This window comes from Mastomys coucha, unplaced genomic scaffold (genome assembly GCF_008632895.1).
Source record: "Mastomys coucha isolate ucsf_1 unplaced genomic scaffold, UCSF_Mcou_1 pScaffold17, whole genome shotgun sequence".
Taxonomy (NCBI): Eukaryota; Metazoa; Chordata; class Mammalia; order Rodentia; family Muridae; genus Mastomys; species Mastomys coucha.
In genome coordinates, this window is record NW_022196899.1 from 39,815,166 (window position 1) to 39,835,353 (window position 20,188).

Here is a 20,188-nt window from a genome sequence, read left to right on the forward strand (position 1 = left end):
ACACTGTACTTTTTTAGAGGCAGCAAGATGGATTCTGTCTGAACCATTCTGCGAGTTTATGTCTTTTTATTTTGGAATTGATACCATTAATATTCAGAGTTATTAGTGAGAGATGTTTCCTGTCATTGCCATTTCTCCATGGTTTCTTAATATTTTAGATTGCCGTAGTAACAATGATAGATATTCTGCTGTCAAATCTGTCTTACATTTAGGACTAATTCAGGAAAACAATCCTCAAATTGAGGAGCAAAAGGACATTGTGTTTGGCTGTCTGTTTGTGGTAATTTTCATTGTACTACTCTAAAATGGAAGTTCTTTACCTCTTAATATATTTTCCATTTTATTCTGTTTTGCTCCTTTATTGACTTTTGTTTGGCCTTCATTAATTAAAACGTTTCCAGTATAGACAGTTACATAGCATGCGACTTGCTCAACAGAGTCCCTGCATTTGTGTTGAATTAAAATTTCTAAAGTAAGTTCTATCATCTACAGCTAATCTATAGAAAGAAAATAATATTACTTATGCTTTAAAAATAACTGATGTTTATAGCTTGTGTTTAATATGTCAATGCCTTGTTTCCTAAAATTAACGCTGCAAAATGGTCATATCTGATAATATGTCAACATAGTTCTTATGCACTGATGATGTGTGAAAATAAGAAGAAATTTCCAGTCTTTGAAATTGGAATACTCTCTTAAGAATACTGTTAAAGGGGAAAATTGAGGAAAGGAAGGAAAACAAAAGGTCCTTCCTCAGGGTAGCCCAGGTGAAGAACATTATTACACAGTCACTGGGAGCCAAGCAGTATTTTCAACATGTCTGGGCTGGCTGTAGTGCATCTATTATTTAGGAAACAACATAAAATGTTAGAGCTACATAATGGAAAACTGTAAATGAGTCAACCTTCTTGACACTCAGACTCTCAGGCACCAGGTTAATGTCACAGAGGCAAGCCGGTCAGCATCCAGGGCCGCATGCCAGATGTAGTATCTAAAATACACTCTGGGAAGGAGTATAACTCAAAGAGAAACTGAAGCACTTTAAGGAGGCCCAGAGAATGTTATCTGTAGTGGAATGGCTGTGCTGCAGTTGGGAAAAGAAACAAGCTATAGAGAATTTATTCTCACTAAGGCAACTGACAATTAAATTACAGAATACATATTCTGCAAGGTAGTAACTATTATTTTTCTGCAAAAGCAATTCTCATTAATTACTCAATGCTGCTATTTTGTGTCTTATGCCCATATGTCACTTGTATCCCATTCTTCAGAGACATATAACCTTTCTTTTTTAAGTAAAATGCTAACATATGCTGTAATTTTCTTACACCTGAACAGTTTAAATTATTAACTCAGAAGGCATTTTCAGACAGTCTGATGAAAAATTATAACTTCTTTTAAAAGTATTAACTATAGTCAATTTTGTTTAATAAAGTAAAATATAAAGGTATTATAAAAGTATTTCCTTTCTGTTGTAGACACTAGACAGACAAAACAAAATTAGGGCAGAATTACTGTAAAAATTTTATAATCGATCCAAACTCCATGGAACTCTTTTGATAATAACAGATTAACTTAATACATAAAACAATCTACTTGTCTACATCTAAGAAACCTAAAACATATATAATTCTAATTTTTTCTTCAAACTTGGCCACATAATCCATAATCACTTATGCTTCGTTGTCCAATGATGGTATTTAGTACTTAATATTGAGATTTGGTATTTAAGAGAATCAATTTATTTGAATTAATCTGAATATCTTTTGTATGTAGTATATAAACCAGAAGAGAAAATTTTACTCTTATGAAAAATATGTGCTTTTATTTTCATTAGGGGCAATAGAAATGAAGGATCTGTTGATTAAGTTTTTATCTCAACACCAGGATTTGCCTTCTGTAATTGACACCATTTAAATTCACTAATAACACCTTTAAGTTAAAAATTTGCAAAATTAGATTTATATTTAAAGTTGGAACAGAATTGGGCATGCTGCCTGTTACATCCCCTCTTCACTTCAGTCATCCATCGGACTTCTAGCAGCCTCTGCTTGGGGGCTAACACCTGGGAGCTAAGACAGATGCTCTCTGTTGACTCTCTTTGAGGAAGCCTCCTGACCTCGCCTACCGCCTGAGTACACCAGCCAGCTAGCCTCTTCTGACCTGGGGACTTTGGCACCTGAACTTTCTTTGTAGTGTAATCTAGAGACTTGTTTTCAGTTTCTCCTGTGACTATAAAAACCCTGGTTTATTCTCAGTAAAGTGGAGCCTTGATTGGGACGCAACTTGGCTTCGTGTTTTCTCATTGCATTTCAAACCCTCTATTTCAGGTCCTTTATTCCCTTCTGGCTGAGTAGAACCCCGTTCTTGAAACTGCGGGCAGTTTCAACTGCCTTATTATGGCATTCCTGTTCCTTAATTTCTTCACCCTAAATTACTTTGATTGAAACATATAGAAGTGTTCATAATTATTAACATCAGTACTTCCTTTACATGTTTATGCATATATTCAGTCAAACTAAACTATAACTTAAATGCTAGCTGTTCATATAAACAAACTTCCTATTCAGTTTTCATTATTTATAGAATAAATATGACTCATATAACAGTTTAAAATATCAATACACTACGTACATGGAATGTAGTGCATTTTAATTGAAATTCAGAAACTATTGTATTACTTAACCACATTCCTAATGTCACTCCATTAGAAGAAGCTGAAGAAATAACTGGAGAATTCTTTACTTTTAATAATAAAATGTTTCCTTTCAAACTTTTAAATTTTTATATACATAGTACTGGTAATAAGATTTAGATGGTAATTTTCAGTGTTAAAGGTCTTCAAATCTCACATTTATTTTCAACTGTAAGTGAAAGTAAAGCTCAACTTTCTTACGTCCTGTGTTATAGATAACACAGGCTATCTATATTTAACAGATGCTAGTTGGGTTCCAGACAAAGCTGACGTATCTAATAGAATTTCTACAAGAATATACAAAGCCCATGGGATCAGCTGTCCATTCCCTGCTGTAATTCATTCTTCACTTTCTTTTATTTTATCTTTGTTTATTTCATTGTGTTGCTTTCCCGTCTCTAAATTATTCCCATAATCCTTTAAAATACTTAATGTGTTTTATTTTAAAGGTCTTGTTCCTAATTCTAATATCTAAATCTGAGTATGGATAATCTTTATTTTCTCTTTATTTGTATTTTTCTTTGTGTTTTTTTTGTTTTATTCAAATTAGCATATTTTTAAAGAAAAGGGTGCAGTGACTCAGGCTTATTATTTATTCTCACTCAGAGAAGCTCTTGTTCTTCCTAAACCCCATTTTGAATTTAACTTAATGGCTCTAGGTTACACTTGTTCACTTTTGGCTCTCTTGCTTCCTGCCCCCCAACCCGTATGTGAGTGTGTTTGTTTTTTTGTGTGTGTATATATAACTACTTTCACTGGACTCTTCTTCCTATATCCCAAAAGACTAATTATTGTTTTTGCTAATATTCATTCTAATTTATCATACAGGGGATTTACAGCTTTAAATTTAGGTTATAAGAAAAAAACCACTATGATTGAACAACATTTACTTACTGACTTCACAAATTATATATTTAATATTAATTTGTAATGAAATAAATTCAATTATGTGGTTTTAGTCTTCAATGCTGATGAAGACAGATCTTGGAGGACAACTTACAACCACAACCACTTATATAGTAAATCAGCATAATCCATAAAAATATCTAAATACTTGTCCTTAGAGCCACAATCATTGCTTTTCTACCTATCAAGTAAATGTTCATAAAATGAACACTTCTGTTTTACAGGGAGACTTTACAAATATAGATTAAGTCATTCAAACCTAGTAAACCATGAAAAGATGTTCCATAGATGTTTTCTGTTAGTATATTTCTGATATTTCCAAGATAATGCAAATACCTCTCTCCACTTAATTGCTATTTTATTGTAGCACAGTTTACTGATCCATTTTCTCACTAAAACTTGCCTCATCTTTTGATTTGTCATATATATGCATGCTTATAACTATAGTCATTTTCCTAATTGGTAGCTAGTAAGACATCTTAAAATATTGTCAATATTTGCTACTATAAAATATTTTTCTTCCTACATACCTTCCTTTTTCCAAAAGTACAAGTAAAGTTGATCCAATATTCAATATACTCTTGTTGAAATTTGGGTTTGTATATCTCTTTAGAACGTTGAACATATATTTGTTGTTATTATTGAATAACATAGTCATTATAGTTTAGGTTGATAGCTGTTTCAATTATCATATATACACATACATGCACATATTTATATCAAACTAGACTATAACAAGTGTTGTAAAAGTTTCCTTCCCATCTGATATTTGTTTTTTAATATTTCAAGCTACATTTTCATTTTAAATAATGTTTGATGAAGCTGAATCAGTCAAAAACAATTTTCTTGATCTATTCTCCTCATACTGCAACAGTATCTTTTTCTGAGTAGATTTTAAAATACTACTTAATAGTGTCTGTAATAAGTTTAAAGTTTCCTTTAAGTATGCATATGTCCACCATGTGGACTGGTGTGGCCGGATGCTCTGAGACTGAAAGTTTAAAGTGTCCTTTACGTATGCGTATGTCCGCCATGTGGACTGGTGTGGCCGGATGCTCTGAGATGGAAACTTTATTTTCACAGCATTCTTTTAGAACAAGTCTTTCTTTGCTGTCCCTCTTCTTACATTTCCACATCTGTCAAATCCAAATAGCCACATGGTCCTGAAGTTCTTTCTTGATGTTGATCTCTCTCATTTTTGCTCTTCTAAATTACACCGTTTAAATTACTATATATTTGAACATGTCTCGATATTTAGTATGATAATTTTCCACCCTTGCTTCCATTTTACATTTCTAGAACTACACATTAAAATTTTATATACATTTAAAAATAGTGTGGTGTTTTTCATGAATAATCTCTCCAAGTTTTGCAGATTGGGCTGGTGCAGAATTTCTATATTCAGTTTTGGAAAGGTGCAAAATATTTGCAATATAGTGAAGATGTACCTCCTCTAAACTGGCCTTTACGAAGTTCTCAAGGCTAAGGTACAGCTTGATATGTGTCAGTTTCTCTTTTAGGTACTAGCAATGTACAGCGTAAGGTGGGAAAAATCAGAAAGACAAAACACACAATAGAAACATCTCAACTGTTATTACTAATTCTAGTAGTAATATAAAGGCAATTAAGAAACAACCAGGTAAATATATTACATGTGATGGATTCAAGAAGTTTGGGAGAGAGACTGAGTCACCAACCAGGAGCATACACAGACCATTCAGAGTCCCCTGGCACAAATATAGCAGAGGTCTGCCTGGTCCGGACCCAGAGAAGATGTGCTTACTCCTGGAGAGACTTGAAGGGGAAGGCATCAGGGAAGGTAAAGGCCTGGTGGGGTGGTGTACACTCTTGGGGGTAAGGGGTAGAAAGATCAGGATGAGGAATTGTGAGAGGGGGAACTGAGAGGGGGCTAATGACTGGAATGTAAAATTATTATTATTATTATTATTATTATTATTATTATAAAAATAATAATGATGGAAAAAGAAGTCTGGGAGAAATATGGAACACAGTGAATGTAAGGTGCAGGCTTGGAATTACAATTAAATGTAGTGCAGCAGTGGAAATCTATAATGATATGTGAGTAAGGATGAGAAAATAGCAAGTATGTTACCAAAGTATCATAGGGGCAATGTTTCTAGAAACAAGAAAAAGCAATGTAACACCTCTGAGGAGGAACATAATGTTTGACGAAAGCAGGGTGGATCTCTGGGGAGTATAGGGTTGAGAGGAAAAAGAAAGACATAACAAACAAGGCTGGGGAGAATGACCTCTTCAGATTCTTTGGAAACTTCTGGACAGTTTTAAGGATTTTAAGCATTTTGAATGAAATGGGTAATCCAGGTTTATCTGAATGACAAAAACTAAAATAAAATAAAAGGATGGAAAGTTTCTGGAATTAAAGCTCAAGGATATTGTGACAGGAGAGTGCTTGCTATGGGACATCCTGGGCTTCCTAAAACAAGTAAACAAAATGATTATTGATAGACAGGTCGATAGATACCCATAAAAGGCTATAAAAGTATTGCTTTGTAATACTTTCTAACATCGGAATGGTGGGAAGGAAAGTGAAGGGTTAACATCTGATTGTTTAATTATTAATAGACTGAGGTAAAAAAGAAGCCTTAGGTTCATTGGATTAAAATTAGAATGGTGACTTCAGTGGGAAATTTACAGAAAGATTAAGTTAGTGATGCACTTATATAAGCTGGTATATTTGTTCCTTAGAGATTCAAGAAATATTATATAATTGAAAATTTTAAATTATATATAGTTTTATATTTCTAAAGTTTTATCACATATAAATTCTAGCCGGGTGGTGGTAGTGCACGCCTTTAATACCAGCGCTTGGGAGGCAGAGGCAGGTGGATTTCTGAGTTCCAGGCCAGCCTGGTCTACAGAGTGAGTACCAGGACAGCCAGGACAACATAGAGAAACCCTGTCTTGAAAAACCAAAAAACAAAAACAAAAACAAAAACAAAAAAACATATAAAGTCTAAAATAACTTCTCTATAATATTTTCAAGTTTAGGAGGACTCATGTTGTTCTGATGACATATTAATTCCTAAGAAACAATACCATTCACAAAATTACTGATGTTTTTAGTTCTTTTCATATAAGACTGGATCCTTCTTCATGTGCACCTTCATTATCATCCTCTTCAAGGGTGAGCTTTCCACAGAGATGTCTTTACTAGTATACCTACTGTGGTATACTAGCATGTGGTTGCTTTAGGATGTCACCTGACTTCAGTGTGACTATCCACAGTACATGGCTCTTCATAAAGGTTGGCTTCCTTGGCATGGGTTCTTCTGTTATAGAAAACAAGGGCAATCCCTAATGATTTTAAATTTGAGCTACAAACAGCATGAACACCTTGGACAATTTTTCTTTCTTTTCTTTTCTGTTCTTTCCTTTATTTATTAATGTATTTATTTTTCTTCCTTTCATTCTCAGATTTCTTTTTAAAAGAAAAAGACTCTCTTGTTACCTGGACTCAGAAGTTTAATAAAGTGCCATGCCATATTTGGTATACAGAGATTCTGCTGTAGCCCAACTCACTGCTTGACTGTGTCTGTCCATTCTTCCCAAGAGCTGTTGGTCACCAGCCAGAGAGGAAAAAGATAGCAGGTATGGGGGAGATAGCGCAGGGTTCCAAAGGCTTTACCAATGGACTGGCTTCCAGGATCAGCTTCAGCAAGATAGCTCAAATTTATTAGCTAGTGTGTATGAATTTCTAGGGTGGATATTGCCTTGAGTGGGAATACTTTACTTACATGAAGAGGTTCTGATCAAGAAAGAGGAAGTTAAACCTGCTATATGGCTTTCCTCAGGGGTATTTTTGGGTTACAGGTGGGAAGGGCTGATTTGTCATATCATAGTACCTAATTATCATTCTTCAGGCAAAAGCTGAGCAGGACTTATGAACTGAACCATGCAGTGCTTGCAGGAAGCTTTCTTCTGCAGGATCATGCTCTAGATAAGACCATGCACCTGTGCTTAGTGCTTAAAGACATTCTCTAGATAAAGTCAGGCAGAGAAGAGGAAGCCCCACTGAGAAAGGAAATCCTCTATTTTGAACCAAGCTTGGAGAGTTTATCTGAATATGGTTGTCATCTGTGGTCTTAATAGAAGGCTCTTCCAACACTGGACTGGTTATATGTGCTTTGTATAAGGCTAGTCATTAATATATACTTAAGGAAAACTCTTTGACACATACATCTTCAAAAAATATTCAGTATTTTCTTCCATTTTCTCTGAATCTATAAATGGTGGTTTATATACATTATCTCAATTTGGCCCTTGCTGGTGCCTGGCTTTCCTGTCTGTGAGTAATAAACACCTTTGGGTGCTCGCTTCTGCAGCACATATACTAAAATTGGAATGATACAGAGAAGATTAGCATGGCCCCTGTGCAAGGATGACACACAAATTCCTGAAGCATTCCATATTAAAAAAAAAAAAAAACACTTTGGTTATCTCTGTGGGACAGAGAAGGGGTGGGGGAAGGGAAAGGGGAGAAGGAGGGAGAGAGAGTTATTGTTCCTCTGTGTCCCATCTGACCCACATACCTAGAAGGTCTCTCTCACTATGGATCAGCATTTAGATATTGAGTAAACCAGTGCTGTAATTATAGCAACAGAACCTCTGAAGCCAACTCAGAACTATGTGTATAAAACTCTACAGACTGAAAGTTCAGAAAAAAAAATAAAAACAGAAAAAAGGTATAGACATTTTTATGACCAGGAATCTTGGTTTACAATAAATTGTTTATAGTTCTACCCCTATATTACAAATTCAACAAAATCGACTATTGGCTGGGCAGAACCATTTAAGAACTAGTTTTATGGGCTGGTGAGATGGCTCAGCAGGTAAGAGCACTGACTGCTCTTCCGAAGGTCCTGAGTTCGGATCCCAGCAACCACATGGTGGCTCACAACCACCCATAATGAGATCTGACGCCCTCTTCTGGTGCGTCTGAAGACAGCTACAGTGTATTACACTGGAGCGAGTGGGACCGGAGGAAGCAGAGGTCGTCAGTTCAATTCCTAGCAGCCATACACATGATGACTCATGGCCATCTGTACAGCTATAGTGCACTCATATACATAAAATAAATAAAATGTTAAAAAAAAAAAAGAACTAGTTTTAGCTATAAGCATATAGTATGAATATATGACTGTGATGTTATGTAAGTTTCCCAAAGGGAAAACTACAGCTGCTTAAGTTGGTCACATACATATTTCAAAATATAAAGAAAAAGCAAAATAAAAAAAAAAAGAAATAATCTTTAGACTTTGGAAAGTGTTAATTTGGCAGAAAGAACAGGAAACAAGAGCAATGCATGCAAGATAATTATAGATCCAGTTTAGTGTGATACTATTAGTAAGGGACATGTTAATTAGTAACTTTTATGATCATAAGTCACAAATTATAATAGTTTGTTTTCCCAATTTCATATGAGAATGATATGTCAAATGTATTTTTGAATAGTGTTGCTCCAATGGAAAGTTAGCTAGACTTCACATTATTTAGAGCTAAACTCCTCAGTTCATTATTAGTATCAGACTTTTCCTCTTTGGAACTTTGTAATTTGCCTTTGTCAGTCAGAATTAGTCTTTACATATGCTGCAAGGGTGGAGAAGTAGCCAATCGTAAAGCTGCATATCTCCCACACTTTCTTTGCTGCTTCATTTTGTTTCCTGCCATAACTTTTAATTACTTAAAGTTTAAATTTTCTCAGTTTCTTACATTTTTCCCAGTCATATTATTTGGCATGACTGTACATTTATTCAGTCTTTCTTGGAGTCCATATTTCTGCAGGTCTCATTATATCCTGCAATGAGATGGAAAATACCACATTGATTTAATAATACTAGGGGATTAGTGAATTATATATGTTATCTAAAAAATAAGTTGCTATCTGTGTCACAACTTATTAGCTAAAGATTATGATGTAAAAGAATATCTCTAATTTTGTCGATATATATAAAATAAATAGTTGATTGAAATATTTTTGAAAGTACTATAAAATTAATGTAAAACTCTGTTGAGCCTTAGCTTACCAGAGACCCCCTGAGTGAACCACATGGAGCCTGGATTGATGTAGAAAGCAAGAGGATTTTTATTGTTCTAGTGCACTGGAGCCATCCCAGACCCTGAGGAGAGGAGACAACCCCGAAGAACTTGTTCAGTGAGCTTTTATACAATTTTCAGGGCAGCAGCCATTAGACACAACATGATTGGCAAGACTGTGACTTTTTAAACTGATTTGTCTTCAGGGAATGAGGTGACAAGGACTTCCATTGTCTGAAGACTGGCAAAGGTCCGCCATGCGGAATATATCCTCACCAACAGGTTGGTTCTCACCCTGTAGTCTGAGGAATGGTAATTAGCCTCTCCCTTCCAGAGGAGCGAGAGTTCCACCACCTTCCCAAATTTCCTAAGCTTATCTTATTGAGCTCAGTGGAAATTCCTGGCCTCTTGGTATTTTTCTGAGATGTTCCTGTTTCCTCGGTTCTCAAATTCCCCTCTTTTCTTTGTGCGTGCTTCAATCTTGACGCTCTTGTGGATAGTTATGCAGCTCGTATCCCTGGTCCTCTGTGGCCTGCTGCTGACTTCTCCCATCTTGGAGACATATATATATATATGGGGGTTTCTCGTGGGACAGTTTTCAATTTTGGGTGTCCACACCCTAAGCCCCATCCTCCATGGTTTAGATTCACAAGTCCCTCGTCCCCCACATTCAAGCAGTCCCTTTCCTTGTATCTCCAGGGCAGCAACACTGCAGAAGTGAGACCCACTGCTAAATCACAGAAATCAAAGAGAGGGTCCAGCCACCAGATACAACTCGGGTAGTAAACTAAACCATATCACCTGTGGCTGAGAGCACCTGTCAAGTCACCCTGGTAGGGTTCTGGGGGCTGCCAAGGCTCAGTGCTGGAAAATACACCATAGCCATCTTGTGGTTTCTTTGGCCTTGCAGAAGTGGGTTGCTTGGCTGTCTGGCTGCTATCTAGTTGGCGTCAAGCGCAGGTGCTGATCTGATGTGAACCCAAGTAGTTACTCTATCCACTTTAGTGGTGCTCAACAACATCAGGAGTGGTCCTCTCCTTACAGTGTCTTCACATTTGCTTCATATTCCATCACAATGTCTCTTAACATATATCCAATCTCCAACCTGGTACTTGTGTGGAACTCTGGTGTACCTGCATTGTACAGGGAACTAAGTTTAGGCCACAATTCCAAATGGCTGATCTGGAAAGCTTGCTATGGAGTAATAAGATACTTGTCAGCCTGAAAAGTCACCCTGGGGGGATCAAGAGCCAGGTGGAGACAAGGGAATGGGTGTCCCATGCAGAATCTCAAAAAGGGTCAGGTGGAAATGGTAGAGAGTGTTCAGGGGCAAGGGGAGGGGCACCAACCAATCTGAGCCAGTCTCCAAGGTCAATTTAGTCAAGTACCTGAGCTCTAGGGACCATATGCACAATGGGGCTTCCAATTAGTCCCCAATATCTCAGTCAATCCCTGACTTACCTTAAGAGACAAAAACAGGGCCATTGTCCAATCCAATTACCTTGGGCACTAAGAACCTCTGGAAAATTTTCTCCTTAGCTACCACAGTAGCTGTTTCCCGCTTCGTAGGGAATATCTCAACCCATCCAGGGGAAACATCTACAAACACTAGAAGGTATTTGTAACCATATTTTCCTGGCTTAACTTCTGTAAAATTGACCTACCAATAAACTCCATACTGTTCTCCAATAGGTCTTTTGCCTTTTTTACTCTTGGCTGCATAAACAGTACCTTACACTGTTTTACTATTTTTCTGGCCCAGAACCTGATATATATATATATATATATATATATATATATATATATATATATATATATATATGAGAGACCATATATATATGGTCTCTTAACTACTTGGACAAGCTTTCTATCGCCTAAATGAGTCCATCTCTGTGTTTGGCCTAGTAATTCTTTTGCTTGCTTTCTGAGGAGTATAGTTCTCCCTTCTTGTGTACACTATTGTCCTATCTTTTCTTGGTAATAGTAGGTAGGGTGGCTAGCAATCTGAGTCCTTTTTTCTTCAGTACCTTCTAAATGAGGCTATCTCTTAGTCCAGTCCCAATTCCCAGCAGGTGTCTCTTGTAGACCCATAACCAGGATAGGCTCCTGCATAGCCACTACTTGAGCCACTTGATCTGCCTGTTTATTGACCAGGGACAGAGTCTCTTCCCTTCTGATGTCTTGGGCAATAAATAATACTCACGGTTGCTGGCTTCATCAGATCTAAGATTTCCTGCTTTTTTATTTCTTTTCCCTCTGATGTGAGTAGGCCTCTCTCTTGCTCTATAGTTTCGTGACAAAGGCATATCTGCTCTTCATGCAGATGTTGATCTTTTTGCCTGCCCCCAGGTCCAAGGCTTTGGTTAGAGTTATCAATTCTGCCTTTTAGGCTGACATTCTTAGAGGAAGCGGTTCTGCCCAGATCACCTGGCACCTGTACACAATTGTAGCTCCTAGCTTGTGCTGTCCCTCTACCAGGTAGCTCCTGCCATCAGTGAACCAGGTTGCCTCTGCATCAGGAAGCAGCTGATCAACAGGTCTTTTGCCATTCCTGGTCCTCAACTAGAATCTGCTGGCAATTCTGAGCTAGCAGATTACAGTCAGGGTCAGGTAACAGAGTGGCCAGGTTGATGGCCACTACTGATGTGAAGGTCACTCAATCTGAGTTTACCAACAAAGTCTAATAATGAGTTATGAGGGTATTGGTCAGTCATCAATCTGGGGGCTGGCAAACAATGTGCTCCAAGGCATGAGGAGCTATCACAGTCAGATTTTGCCCCAGAGTTAATTTTTCAGCATCTTTAACTGAAACCACCACTGTCACCACTATCTGTAGACAAGCAGACTACCCAGCAGCAACAGGGTCTAAATTCTTTGACAGATAGGCAACTGGTCGCTTCCAGGGTACCAGCCACTGAGTGAGCCCTCTTTTGGCTATCCCCCTGTTTTCTGCTACATAAAGGTGGATAGGTCGGCTGGCATCAGGCAGTCCTAGAGCAGGGGCCTCCAGTAAAGTCTGCTTAATAGCATCAAAAGCCTGTTTCTCTTCTATACCCCAGGTGAAGGGCTGTCCATTTTTAGTCACAGGGTAGAGGGGGGCAGCCAATTCACAAAAACCTGGAATCCATAGCTAGCAGAACCCGGCCATGCCCAGGAATTCCTGTACTTGTTTGGGCCTCTGCAGAGGAGGGATGTGCAGGGTGATCTCCTTTGGAGCATTGGAGAGCCAGCGCTGGCTGTCTTTCAGCAGGTAACCCAGATAACTTACTTTTCTCTGGCAGATTTGGGCCTTCTTGGCTGAAGCTCTGTATCTCAGTCCTCCCAGCTCCTCTAAGAGGTGTTTAGTCCCCTCTAGACAGTCCTCCTTAGTCTTGGGCCTCAGGTTTCTTCACAGGCAGAAGGGGAGTATTTCAAGCTGATTGACACTTCCACAGGATCCCTTGTTCTAGGAGCCTGGTAATGCGGGGCCTGATTGGGTCTTGAGCCTCCCTTGATATCAGCTATTGGTGTTCAGACACCAGGGAGTCTTGGGCTCTAAGTTCCACATGGATGGGGGCACTGGTTGTTGGCCCACACCATCTCTTCCATCCCAGTCCAGGCCTGGGGAAAGGCCTACAACCACAAGTCTAAGTCCTGGAGTGCCCTGTCCAAGGTCTCAAACAACTTGTATTCATCCTCTAGCCTGAGAGTCAGGACTCTGTAGATTCCTTTCCTATCGCTTTTCTTTTCTTTTTTTTTTCCTTTTTTTCCCATCTCCCTTTCATCTTCTTTCTTTTTCTTTCTCTGCTCCTTCTCCTCTGTCTCCATTTATGGTAGACTTTCTCAGCAACCTGCACTAAATCTCTCAACAACTTATCCTGTAGTCCCTCTAGCCTCTGAAGCTTTTTTCTGATATCTCCACTAGCCTGGTCTATAAAAGCCATAGTCACAGTAGCTTTGTGCTCCTTGCTGCTGGGGTCATAGGGCGTATACTGATGGAATGTCTTCATGAGTCACTCTAGAAAGGGAGCAGGTGACTCAACTGATCCCTGTCTAACCTCACATACCTTGGCCAAATTTGTAGGTTGTCATGAGACCTGGCAAATGGAGCCTGGTGGTTGACCAGTTAGGTGCCCATTACCTTCTGTCTTTCCCTCTTGGGAAAACAGCAGCTACATGATTCTTTCCTGTACTACTGTAACAAACCAAGGCATTGATGAGAAGGCATGCAAATTGTGCTTCACTTTACAGTGTTTATCAGAGCACTTAATAAAATGTAAGGCTGGTATTTATTTGAAGTTGTACAGTATGACTTAATTCACATCTGTCAAATAGAAAATATGTTCTATTGAGTATTTAAATGGCTGTACATGCTTTCTTTTGTGTTTGGATTCTTTCTGCTTTTTCATGATCAGTACACCAATAAACAAAGTTGAAGGGGAAAAAAAGTCCTTATTAAAGTCCTAGTCAGGTCTAGTCAGAGGAAACCCGCTGTTGATCACAGCCTGGTCAATTGATGGTACCCCCATGTCTCTGGCTTCTGGCGTCCTGCATTATAAATAAAACAGTCTCAAAGAGATTAACGGGAACTTTGGAAAAGGGAGGTGGGCCTTCCAGTTGTACAAGTCGGCCAAAGAGAAAGGCCAACATTGCTTAGCCTGATTGCCCTTTTCCAGAGGCAATTATGCCCTGCCCTGAGTGGGAGAGCCACTATGGTATCAAGGGGTTTGGCTCTTAGGTCTCCTCCCACTCCTCCCTCAGGTGAAGGGGATTGCAATGGCCCCAGTCTCCTATGGACTGAGGAGCTGGTACTGGAGTTGGCAGGGCCATAGGGGCAGGGAGGGAGATTTGAAAGAAGAGGGTCTTGGAGTAATGGGTCCTCTGTTGAAGAGTTTTAGAGGATCATAAATTTCTCAGGTCTAGATCTCTCCCCCCTCGATTCTTTCTTCCTGACAGCCAGAATCTGTGGGGTGGGCCTTGGCAAAGAAAGGCTTTTATCTATGAGGGAAGAGGGTAGTCCTCCACTAGATTTTTCTAGATAACTATATAAGGCCCTTGGTCCAGGTACCCTAAGAATTCTGGCCTAAAAACTTTCTCCTCTACTGCTTTTGATGAACTGGAAGTCAAAAGTCCCTACAAGTGGGTCATTTGGAGAAACAGAGAGTAAATAACTTGTTTTTCCATCTGTCTAATGTCCAAAAAAATGTCATCAGTCTAAGTCCAAGAACATAGAACAAGATACCAACAAACACAGAGAAACATAATTGCCACACTGACAGCTCCCCCTTGCCATGGGTGTGCATCCAGGTCTATGTACACAGAGAAAGACAATCAACACACAGTTCGCCTCTTCCATGGGCACTGTTACAGACATCAGCTAATCCTGCACACACAGATAACAAAGCCAGATAACAGAGTTGCTTAGCCGTGCCAACATGCCAAAACAAACTAGGTGATCCTGCCTATACACCAGGTGGTCCTGCACACATGGCAGGAGCCAGATAAACCAGGTTATAGCAAGACTTGGCTCCGTCCGATTATTGTCTTGTCATTTCCAGAAGGATGGGAGCCTTCCTGGCTCCCTCCAGGGGGTCCTGAAGCATCCTTCAGAACCCCCCCACCCCCCACCCCCGAGGTCTCTAGTTAAGGCACATCTGCCCGTCATAAGTGCACCAGACACCATAGGCTCTGACACAATGTGACTGGCAAAATAGTGTGACTTTTTAAACTGATTGGTCTTCAGGGAATGAGGTGGCAAGCACTTCCCTTGAAGGTTGGTTCTCACCCTGTGGTCTGAGGAATGTTAATTAGCCTCTCCCTTCTGGAGGGGCAAGTGTTCTGCCACCTTCCCAAAGTTCCTGAGCTTATCTTATTCCTGGTCTCCCAGTGTTGTCCTGAGATGTTCCTGTTTACTTGGTTCTCACATTAACAATTCACCACCCAAGTTCTCAATAAATTTATAGACAAAATTAACATTTTTAAAAGAACAACATATATTACTAAAAAGTAAAAATCACAGTAAATAAAAAGTAAGTTTGTAATTTACCTGAATTGTCAGAATAATCAATGTTTTTTAAATCTAAATAAGTATTAACATTCAGACATAAGTCGAGAAATCATATAAAGTTCTGTACACTTTTATGAGCCAATGGTGCAAGGCAACTTTAGATACAGTTTGATTTTGTTCAGCCTTTCTCTGTCTTCTTGGGGGCTCACTCTCCTTATGAGAACTTGGTGCCCTCTTGTCTTTCCCTACTGTCCTTTCAGATATTCTATCTAGCCTGTCTAAACTCCTTCCTGACTCTATGGAGGTACCACAGAACATACACCTCCGAGGACCCACAGTTGCCACTTTTGGTTGGCAGGTAATTTTCATGGGTCTGATCCCTTAGATTATTCTTAGATCTACCACTCCCTTCTACACTGAGCCGCTCTCAGCCCACTTCTATCACCTTGAAACTTAGCCTCAGGTATATATAGCCCATGGAACTTCTATTTCTTTCTGTTCACCTTCCCTTTTAGCTCTTCTCCTTTGTCACCTCTCAACCAAGTGTAAGAAAATGTTCTCTCTTGGGGCTTTATAGCCACTTAGCTAACACCCATATTGGGATAAAGACAATCAAAGAATATGGCACCTACCTACCAAAAATGAAAAAAGAATGGAAACACTATGACTTCAGCACTACTGTAACAGTTTCTGTGACAAATAATTGAGCTGAGGCAAATGATAAGAACTTCAGAGAGAAAGAAAAAAGAAAAAAAAGAAAAACCTTAAATTAAATTTAATTAAATAAAAATGAGAGATAGAAAAAAAAGCCAAGCTGCAGTAAAACTTAAAATGAAAAGCTCAGTACATCAAACAAAATGCTTAGAGGTAAGTGTCACCAACATAATGAATTTTATGTAAACAAACAAACAAACAAAAACCCTCAGATTTTCTAGACAAAGTTTTAAAAATTGGATAACACAATCAGAGAAAATTTTAAGTCTTTAAAAAAATCTAGATATAAAACACCCCAGACATCTGAGATACTATGAAAAGATCAAATTTAGGAATAATTGGTTCATAATAAGAAGAATTTACTCAGGTCAAAGACAGAGAACATTTAAAAAAAAATCGTATTTTTTTCCTTCAATATAAAAAAAAGAGAGGCATACCAAGGAGCAAGAGTCATGTAGTTAGACAAGACTAGAAAAGAAATGCCTCAGAAACATCACACACAAAATATTAAATGCTACATGCACAGAACAGAGATATTGAAAGCTGCCAGGGAACTGCTAAGATGCATACATAAGCAAGTCCTCTAGTAGAATACCTGAATTTGCAGCTGGAATAGCCTACTACAATTCTACTAACTCTGAAAGATCATAAATGTCAACCTAAACTACTATATTCAATAATACTAGCCATTACATCTGATGGGAAAAAACTATTAATAAAACAACAAATATAAGCAGTTTATTGTTGACCAACCCAACATTACTGAATTTAATAGAATGAATTCATTCTAAACAAAAGGTTGGCTCCACCAAAGAGGACACAAAGGAATAAGTAATCCAAGAAGAGTTAATCAAAAAGGAGAAAAAACCTACAACACCACAAACAATAACAGAAATTAATAAATATTGCTAAAATTAACCTTATGAAAACTCTTAAAATCCCAATAAAAAGATACTAATATATTGGATAAAAACAGAATCCATCTTTCAGCTGCATCCAAGAAACACATCAGCATAAGGGACATCTGCTTAAGAGTACTGAAAAGATATTCCAAGCAAATAAACTCTAGAAACAACTTGGTGCAGCTATTTTAATTTGTGACAAATAAAAGACTTCAATTAAAACTAAGAACAAGGGAAAGACACCATGTATTGGTCAAAGGAAAAATCCACCAAGAGGATATTACAAATTTAAACATATAAGAACCAAACAGAAGGACACCCAAGCCTATAAAAGGAACACTATTACAGACAAAACCCACACATCGACCCCTATACAGTGATAGTGAGTGTTTTCAGTACTTCATTCTTGCAAATACATATGCCATCCATAGAGAAAGTAAAGAGAAATTCTGGACCTAAGTGACATTATAAACCAGCGAGACCTAACATATTTACAGAACATTTCACCCACACACAAAAGAATATACTTTATTTTTGGCAGCTGGCTGAACCTTTTTTAATTGATCATGTACTTCAACACAAAGCAACTATCAACAGATGCAATAGAATTGAAATAATAGTCTGAATCCTATGTGTCCCCTGTGAATTAAAGCTGGGTATCAACAAATATAAAATTTGCAGAAACTATATACAAACTCATAGGAACTGGAAAACACCTGGATAAAAATTTGTCAAGAAAGAAGCTTTGAACTTTTAAGGATTTAATAAAAGTAAAAGCACAACACAATAAAATCATCTCTAAGTGACAAGTTCATAGGATTAAATGTCTAAATCAAAAAATTGGAGAGATCATATATTTATAACTTAATGACTCACCTGAAAATTCTAGAAAAACATCTAAAACCTAAATGACATAGACCATAAGTTATGTACACTGGGCTGAAATCAATGAAATAGAAACAACACTAACAGAAAGAAAACACACAGCAAAAACAAGATAAATAATACAATAAGGTTTTTGTTTATTTTTGTTATTGTTTTATTTTTGTTTATAGAAAATCAAGTCTTAAAAACCTTTAGCCAAATTAACCAAACACACACACACACACACACACACACACACACACACACACACACAAACTAGGGATATTAGGGATTAAACTGAGTATACTACAACAGATAATGAGGAAATTCAGAAGACCCTAAAGGCCTATGTTAAAAAAATTATATTCCACCTACCAGAGAATCCAAAGCCAATGAATGATTGCTTCAAGTGGGTCAAAGACTTCTCCATAAGAACACATATTCTGAGTCTGATAAAAGAAAAAAAAACATACTAAATTCCCTTGAACTCATAGACTCAGAAAAGAGTTTCTGAGCAGGACTCCGGCAGCACAGGAATTAAGACTAATGAATAATAAATGGGACCCCGAGAAGCCAAAAACCTGCTGTATTATGATTTGAGCAAAGCAGCAGCCCACAGAATGGGAACTAAGCTTTAGCGATTATAAATCTGATAGAGGTTTAGTGTCGAGGATACACAAAGAACTAAAGAGAAACACAGCATCAAGGAAGCAAATAACCCAATTAAAAATGATGGATCTAACTAAAAGAAGTTCTCAAAAGATTAATAAAACTTCACTTGATAAAACTTCAACATCGTTAGATATCAGAGAAATGCAAATTAATACTTCTTTAGAATTTCTTTTTACTCCGATCAAAATGGCAAAAATTAATGAAACAGATGACAACAAATGTTGCATGACGATATGAATAAAATCGAACATTTATTTGCCGCTGGTGTGAGTACCCAATGACACAGCCAACGATGAAAATCCACATGCAGATTCCACAAATTCCTAAAAATTAACTGCCTCAATATTTAACTGTACCACTCTTAGGTATATACTCAGAGTACAAAACATTTTATTATAGGGAGAATATGTTGTCCATGCTGCTTTTCTCATTTTCCAGAAAATGGAAACAGACCAGTGTAATAATGAAATACTAATTAATTCTGGCCTCATGGTATGCTACCTGCCTCAATGGTTTATGTTCCCAAATGAAAGACACACACAGTCTTTATATTCTAATATGCCTTAAACAGCAAAATAGCTGGACCACTGACTAACCTCCACTGTTGATAGACTACCTCTTGCAGGTTAACCCCGAGTTATTACTTACTAATTCTATGTTCTATCTTGGTTGCTCTGGACGCAGCTGGCTGGCCCTCTGTGCTCTGCTCTCCCAGCTCCTTCACATGGCGGCTATGACTGTCTGCACTCTTCTCAAGCATGGTATCTCTCCTCTGTAAAATAAATTGTACAAGTTAAGTTGGAGAAATTAGATATCTTGGTTGAATTTTTAGAATTTTGTTTTTTAGTACAGTGTATTGAACCTGGATCCTGACCCATGCTAGGTAGTACTCTGTTACTGAGCTAAATCCCCATTCCACATTTTACTCTTCCAGACTTGAGACTTAACACTTATCTCATTGCCTAGACTGGCCCTCTTATAGACAACTGTTTCCTCCAAGATCCCATCCAGCCTGCAGGCTAACCACTGTTCTCTAGGTCCCCAAGTTTGTGAGCTGAAACCCATGCTGGGTAGACTTTGGTAAAGCAGTTGTCTTTGAGTCATTTCTGCTCCGTAAGTAACCTCTCACCTATATTCCTGTAAATAATGCCAGAAAACACAGTAGTTCAGCAGGATGGGTATTGGTGGTATTTGCAGTTAGGGATCCTGGGATCCCTATCTGGGTGAGTAGAAGTGTGTGTTGCATGTCTCAAGGTAAGTCTTGCCACATGTGCCTTCAGTTCCCGTTACAGTACAGACAAGCTTCAGGTCTGTAGTCTTTCCTGCTTCTACCGCCTAAGCAGCTTAGTTGACAGGGTTTTACTACTAGACCCG

The 20,188-nt window shown here is 38.1% G+C and overlaps 1 non-coding gene across 1 annotated transcript; it reads left to right on the plus strand.

The window, feature by feature from the left end:
• The first annotated feature begins 7,949 nt into the window (after positions 1–7,949).
• Positions 7,950–8,056, plus strand: LOC116095172. The gene has a single exon (XR_004120494.1). It is a non-coding gene; the product is annotated as a U6 spliceosomal RNA (small nuclear RNA).
• Positions 8,057–20,188: the final 12,132 nt, after the last annotated feature.